This window comes from Hypanus sabinus, unplaced genomic scaffold (assembly GCF_030144855.1).
Source record: "Hypanus sabinus isolate sHypSab1 unplaced genomic scaffold, sHypSab1.hap1 scaffold_122, whole genome shotgun sequence".
Classification (NCBI taxonomy): domain Eukaryota; kingdom Metazoa; phylum Chordata; class Chondrichthyes; order Myliobatiformes; family Dasyatidae; genus Hypanus; species Hypanus sabinus.
In genome coordinates this window covers 1-6,460 of record NW_026779281.1, presented here as the reverse complement: position 1 = coordinate 6,460, position 6,460 = coordinate 1, and positions in this window count along the sequence as shown.

Sequence of the window (6,460 nt, the reverse complement as noted above, 5' to 3'; positions counted from 1 at the left end):
CGGGAGCCAGACAGAAAAGAATCCCTGTATCCCGCTCTCTATTTTCTGCTGGCTAGCCAAATGCTCCTCATACTCCAGTAACTTCCCTGTAATTCCATGCTATCGGCGACCCTTATGTTCAGGTCTTTAATTTATCACCTAAGTACCGGAACTCATTTTGCAGGACATCATTACTCGTCCTGTCCATATAATTGATAAGGCCCGAAGGTCACAATCTTGGCTGCTTGTCCCCCTCCTTTCTCCAATCCCCATAATTAATAATGCTGTGACCATTATCCGACATTTCACCCATCCTGCTACCTACTATCTTCCAATCTCGTTCCCGTCCACAGAAACTTCTGTCTATTCCTAAAACCAATGAATGTCCTATTATTACTATCTGTTTGTGTTCCATTCCCAGCCCAGTAGTGAGGACCGGAAGATACGGACAAGGGAGGCACTGTAGTGCTTACGGGACTCTGTTGTTAATTGGACTGCATTCAGCGATTCACCTTCGAGTCTGGAGTCCGCTGTCTGCGCTGATTGGAAATGACATCCCCACTCGCTGACAATCAGTTGTCACCGACTTGTCACCTGCGTGGATGAATGTTTGCCTGTGAAGTCTCCCTGTGCGCTCCCCAATCAATACCCGTGGATTGTACCGGGAGGTTCATGGACTTCTGAGGGCCGGATCTGCGGCATTGAAGTCTGGTGATCCAGCTCTGTGCAGGAAAACCTGGTATGACCTGGGAGGGTCACTTTCAAGAGCTGAGAATCAGTTTCGAGGGATTGTAGAGGCAATGTCGGATGTACATCAACACTGGCGGGGTTTGCAGCTATTACTTCCTAAACAACAAAACCACACATCATGAACGACATGGATGCTTCACTTCCTTTCGAGCTGAACCGCTTTTATGCTCGCTTAGAAATGAAGAACAAATCTTTATCTATGTGGGCAACAACACAGACAAAATGCTGGTGGAACACAGCAGGCCAGGCAGCGTCTATAGGGGGAAGCGCTGTCGACGTTTCGGGGCCGAGACCTTCGTCAGGACAAACCGAAAGGATCATGAGAGTGTGTGATGGGACAGTGTGGAGGGAGCTTCACTCTGTAACTTATCCGGGGAATGATGGTACGGTGTGGAGGGAGCTTCACTCTGTAACTGATCCGGAGAATGATGGGACAGTATGGAGGGAGCTTCACTCTGTAAGTGATCCGGAGAATGCTGGTACGGTGTAGAGGGAGCTTCACTCTGTAACTGATCCGGAGAATGATGGTACGGTGTGAGGGAGCTTCACTCTGTAACTGATCCGGAGAATGATGGTACGGTATGGAGGGAGCTTCACTCTGTAACTGATCCGGAGAATGATGGTACGTGTGGAGGGAGCTTCACTCTGTAACTGATCCGGAGAATGATGGTACGGTGTGGAGGGAGCTTCACTCTGTAACTGATCCGGAGAATGATGGTACAGTATGGAGGAGCTTCACTCTGTAGTGATCCGGAGAATGCTGGTACGGTGTGGAGGGAGCTTCACTCTGTAACTGATCCGGAGAATGATGGTACGGTGTGGAGGGAGCTTAACTCTGTAACTGATCCGGAGAATGATGGTACGGTATGGAGGGAGCTTCACTCTGTAACTGATCCGGAGAATGATGGTACGGTGTGGAGGGAGCTTCACTCTGTAAGTGATCCGGAGAATGATGGTACGGTGTGGAGGGAGCTTCACTCTGTAAACTGATCCGGAGAATGATGGTACGGAGTTTCACTCTGTAACTGATCCGGAGAATGATGGAATGGTGTGGAGGGAGCTTCACTCTGTAACTGATCCGGAGAATGATGTTACGGTGTGGAGGGAGCTTCACTCTGTAACTGATCGGAGAATGATGGTACGGTGTGGAGGGAGCTTACGTGTGGATACGGCACAATATTGGGAGGCCGAATGGTCTTTTCCTGTGTTGTGCTGTCCGATGTTCTTTGGTGGTGACCCCCAGGGTAACCCAGAATCCCAGCCTCGCCCCAGCCGGGCCTCAGAAACACAAATAGCCTGCGGCACGATACAGGCCATTCGGCCCACAATGCTGTGCCGAATATGTCCTTACTTTATAGATTGTCTGGAGTTCCCCATCGCCCTCTGATTTTCTAAGCTCCATGTACCTATCCAGGAGTCTCTTAAAAGGCCATCTTTGTCACTGCTTCGGCGTGCCGGGCCCAGGATAGATCTTCGGAACTTGGAAACTACTCACTGGTGATCGATTGATGGATCAGCATCGATCACCATTCAGCCCATCGAGCCCCGGATCCCACTCAACCCCACGTCCCTGCCTTCTCGCCACATCCTTTGATGCCCTGACCGATCAGGAAGTGGTCAACACCCGTTGTAAATATACCCACGGATTTGGGTAGCTCCACAGTCTGCGGCAGAGCATTTCGCAGATCTGCTTCCCTACTTCTTGCCTCTGCTCCCCTTCTTGAAGCGAGATGGGCAGATTAGGGATTAGGGCAGATGCCGACAGAGTGAGGAATTGTCTGGTCTTGCACCTCGGTAGACGGATGAAAGGCAGAGACCGATTTCCAAGCGCCCCGCCCCGTCCGGTAAAATACACGGCGCAGCGGCGCCCTCTACTGGCCACGGCCGGGACTGCCGTCCGTGTTCACACGCTCCCCCTGTCAGAATCAGATTCAGGTTTATTATCACCGGCATGTTAACTTAGCAGCAGCAGTTCAATATAGAATTAAAAATTAATAATTATAATAGCAATAATAATCAATTCAATTACAGTATAATGTTAACTTAGCAGCAGCAGTTCAATATAGAAGAAAAATTAATAATAATAAATAATTATTCAATTACAGTACACATATGTCGAATAGATTAAAATCCTGCAAAAAAAAAAAAAACAGAAATACGATATGTATTTTTAAAACTGAGGCAGTGTCCAAGGGCTCAATGTCCATTTGGGAATCTGATGGCGGAGGGGAAGAAACTGTTGCTGAATCGCTGAGTGTGTGCCTTCAGGCTTATTTATCTCCTCCCTGATAGTAACAGTAAGAATAAGGCATGCCCTGGGTGCTGGAGGGTACTTAATAATGGACGCTCCCATAGTGGGGGAGTTCAGGACCAGAGGACATAGATAGAGTGGATATGGAGAGGATGTTTCCTATAGTGGGGGAGTCTAGGACCAGAGGACACAGATAGAGTGCATGTGGAGAGGATGTTTCCTATAGTGGGGGAGTCTCGGACCAGAGGACACAGATAGAGTCGATGTGGAGAGGATGTTTCTGTAGTGGGGGAGTCTAGACCAGAGGACACAGATAGAGTGGATGTGGAGAGGATGTTTCCTGTAGTGGTGGAGTCTAGGACCAGTGGACACAGATAGAGTGGATGGGGAGAGGATGTTTCCTGTAGTGGGGGAGTCTAGGACGAGAGGACACAGATAGACTGGATGTGGAGAGGATGTTTCCTATAGTGGGGGAGTCTAGGACCAGAGGACACAGATAGAGTGGATGGGGAGAGGATGTTTCCTGTAGTGGGGGAGTCTAGGACGAGAGGACACAGATAGACTGGATGTGGAGAGGATGTTTCCTACAGTGGAAAGTACTCTGTTCATGACAAGATCTTTAACAGTGTCGCTGAGCAGAGAGATCTTGCGATCCAAGTTCACAGCTCCATGAAAGCGGCCATGTAGTTCGATAAGGCAGCCAGGGGACGCTCGCTTTTGTTAGTCGAGGCTTTTGAGTTCAAGAGTCAGCGGGTGATGTTGCAACTTTATCAAACTCTGGTCAGGCTACATCTGGAGAATTGTGGGCAATTCTGTCCGTCCCAGTACGGGAAGGATGTCGAGGCTTTGGAGAGGGGGCAGAAGAGATTCACCAGGACGCTGCCTGGTTTAGAGGGCACGTGCTGTCACAAGTGGGTGGATGAACGTGGGTTCCTTACGCCGGAGGCCGAGGGGAAATCCGAGAGCAGTTTAGAGGATTAGGAGAGGCATAGAAAGAGTGGACAGGGTGGTATCTGTATCCCAGGGTTGAGATGTCTAGTACCGGAGTGCAGGCAATGAAAGTGTCGGGGGTGCGGATGTGAGGGGTAAGTTTTTTTTTATTCGGAGAGTGGTGGTTGCCTGATCTGCCGCTAGAGGCAAATACATTAGGGGCTTTTAAAAGACGTTTGGGGAGGCACGTGGAGATGAGGAAGGTGGAGGTTTGGTGTCGTTTTTGATCTGAGTTTCAGCATGGACGGTACGACATTGTGGGCCGAATGGCCTGTTATTGATCTACGTTCTATGGTCTATGACACGGGGAGGGGAGTACAAGATGGACTGAGGGAGGGTTTAACGGACAGTACAACGGTTAAAGACCCTCTTCTCCCTTCCTCCCGCCCCCCCCCCTCTCAGCCTCTCTCCATGATGCCGATCCCGGCGAAGGCGGACACAACGTTCCTGGTGACGGAGCCGCTGTGCCAGATCCCGGGATTCCCGCCGTCCTCCGCCAGCGCGCAGCTCCCGCCGGGGACCTACGTGATCCCCGGCCAAGAGGAGGAGGCGGCCGAGGCCGAGAGGGAGGCGACCAGGAGGAGACTGAGAAACGTGGCGGTGGGTGGCCGAGGGATCCGCCGCGGGGCCGTGCCGATATCGGGAGTTGGGGGGTGCGTCTAGGGAAGGGACACTCCCTACCGATCACTGTCTGTGTCCTACCCTCATACGCAGAGGTACCTCCGTCCTTGCCACTCCCAACCGTTCACTGTCCGTGTCCGACCCTCGATCGCCCAAGGTCCCCCCGTCCCTCGACACTCCCCACCGTTCACTGTCCGTGTCCGACCTTCGTTCGCCAAGGTCCCCCCATCCCTCGACACTCCCGACAGTTCACGGTGTGTGTCCCACCCTCGTACGCCGAGGTCCCCCCATCCTCGACACTCCCCACAGTTCACGGTGTGTGTCCCACCCTCGTACCCCGAGGTCCCCCCGTCCCTCGACACTCCCCACCGTTCACGGTGCGTGTCCCAACCTCGTACACCGAGGTCTCCCCGTCCCTCGACACTCCCCACCGTTCACGGTGCGTGTCCGACCCTCGTACCCCGAGGTTCCCCTGTCCCTCGACACTCCCCACCGTTCACGGTGCGTGTCCCAACCTCGTACGCCGAGGTCCCCCTATACCGAATATATGGAAAATAGATGAATATGGGCAATTTGTGGACATAAGTTGTGTTATCCATTTGAAAACTATGTTAGTTTATTCGGCACTACTTTGTAGCTGAACGACCTGTTTACTGCCTGAGCTCTTTGTTGCTATCCGTCCCCCGCTCTCACCCCCTCACACCCGCACCCTGCCCCCTCTAACTCCCTGTCTCTCTCTGCCCCTTCACATTCCCCATCCCTGCACCTCCCTGCCCTCCCTTCCATCTTCTCCCTCTCACCCACATCCACCTCTTTCCCGTTTCACATCTCTCTCTCCACACCTCACTACCGCTCTCCCCCGTCCCTCACACTCCTCTCCCACTCCCCCATATCCGCCCGCTTCTCCTTCCGCCACTCCCTTCCCCGTCCAGCTCCCTCCTCCTATCTCCCCCCTCCCCCATCTCCGCCCGCTTCTCCTTCCGCCACTCCCTTCCCCGTCCAGCTCCCTCCTCCTATCTCCCCCCTCCCCTTCAAACCCCCGCCACTCCTCTCTCCTCCCCTCCCTCCCCTTCCTCTCACCCCCCCCCTCTCTTTCAGTACAGGAGCAGGGAGGTTCTACTGCAGGTGCACAAGGCCTTGGTGAGACCGCACCTAGAATATTCTGTGCAGTTTTGGTCCCCTAATCTGAGGAAAGACATTCTTGCCATAGAGGGAGTACAGAGAAGGTTCACCAGATTGATTTCTGGGATGGCAGGACTTTCATATGAATAAAGACTGGATCGACTAGGCTTATACTCACTGGAATTTAGAAGATTGAGGGAGGATCTTATTGAAACGTATAAAATTCTGAAGGGATCGGACAGGCTAGATGCAGGAAGATTGTTTCCGATGTTGGGGGAGTCCAGAACGAGGGGTCACAGTTCAAGGATAAAGGGGAAGACTTTTAGGACTGAGATGAGGAGAAACTTCTTCACAGAGAGAGTGGTGAATCTGTGGAATTCTCTGCCACAGGAAACAGCTGAGACCGGTTCATTGGCTATAGTTAAGAGGGAGTTAGATATGGCCCTTGTGGCTAAAGGGATCAGGGGGTATGGAGTGAAAGCAGGTACGGGGTTCTGAGTTGGATGATCAGCCATGATCGTGCTGAACGGCGGTGCAGGCTCGAAGGGCCGAAGGGCCTACTCCTGCACCTATTTTCTATGTTTCTGTGTTTCCCCCGCAGTTCGGGCAAATGGCCTCGGGGATCTCCAGCGCTCTGCTGGGTCTGCTGATCCTGTTCATCGCCCGGTGGCAGCTGGGTTACGCCATGCTGGTCGGCACTCCCTGGTGGACGGGCGTCATTGTGAGTGCGGGCTGGGCCGGGTCAGC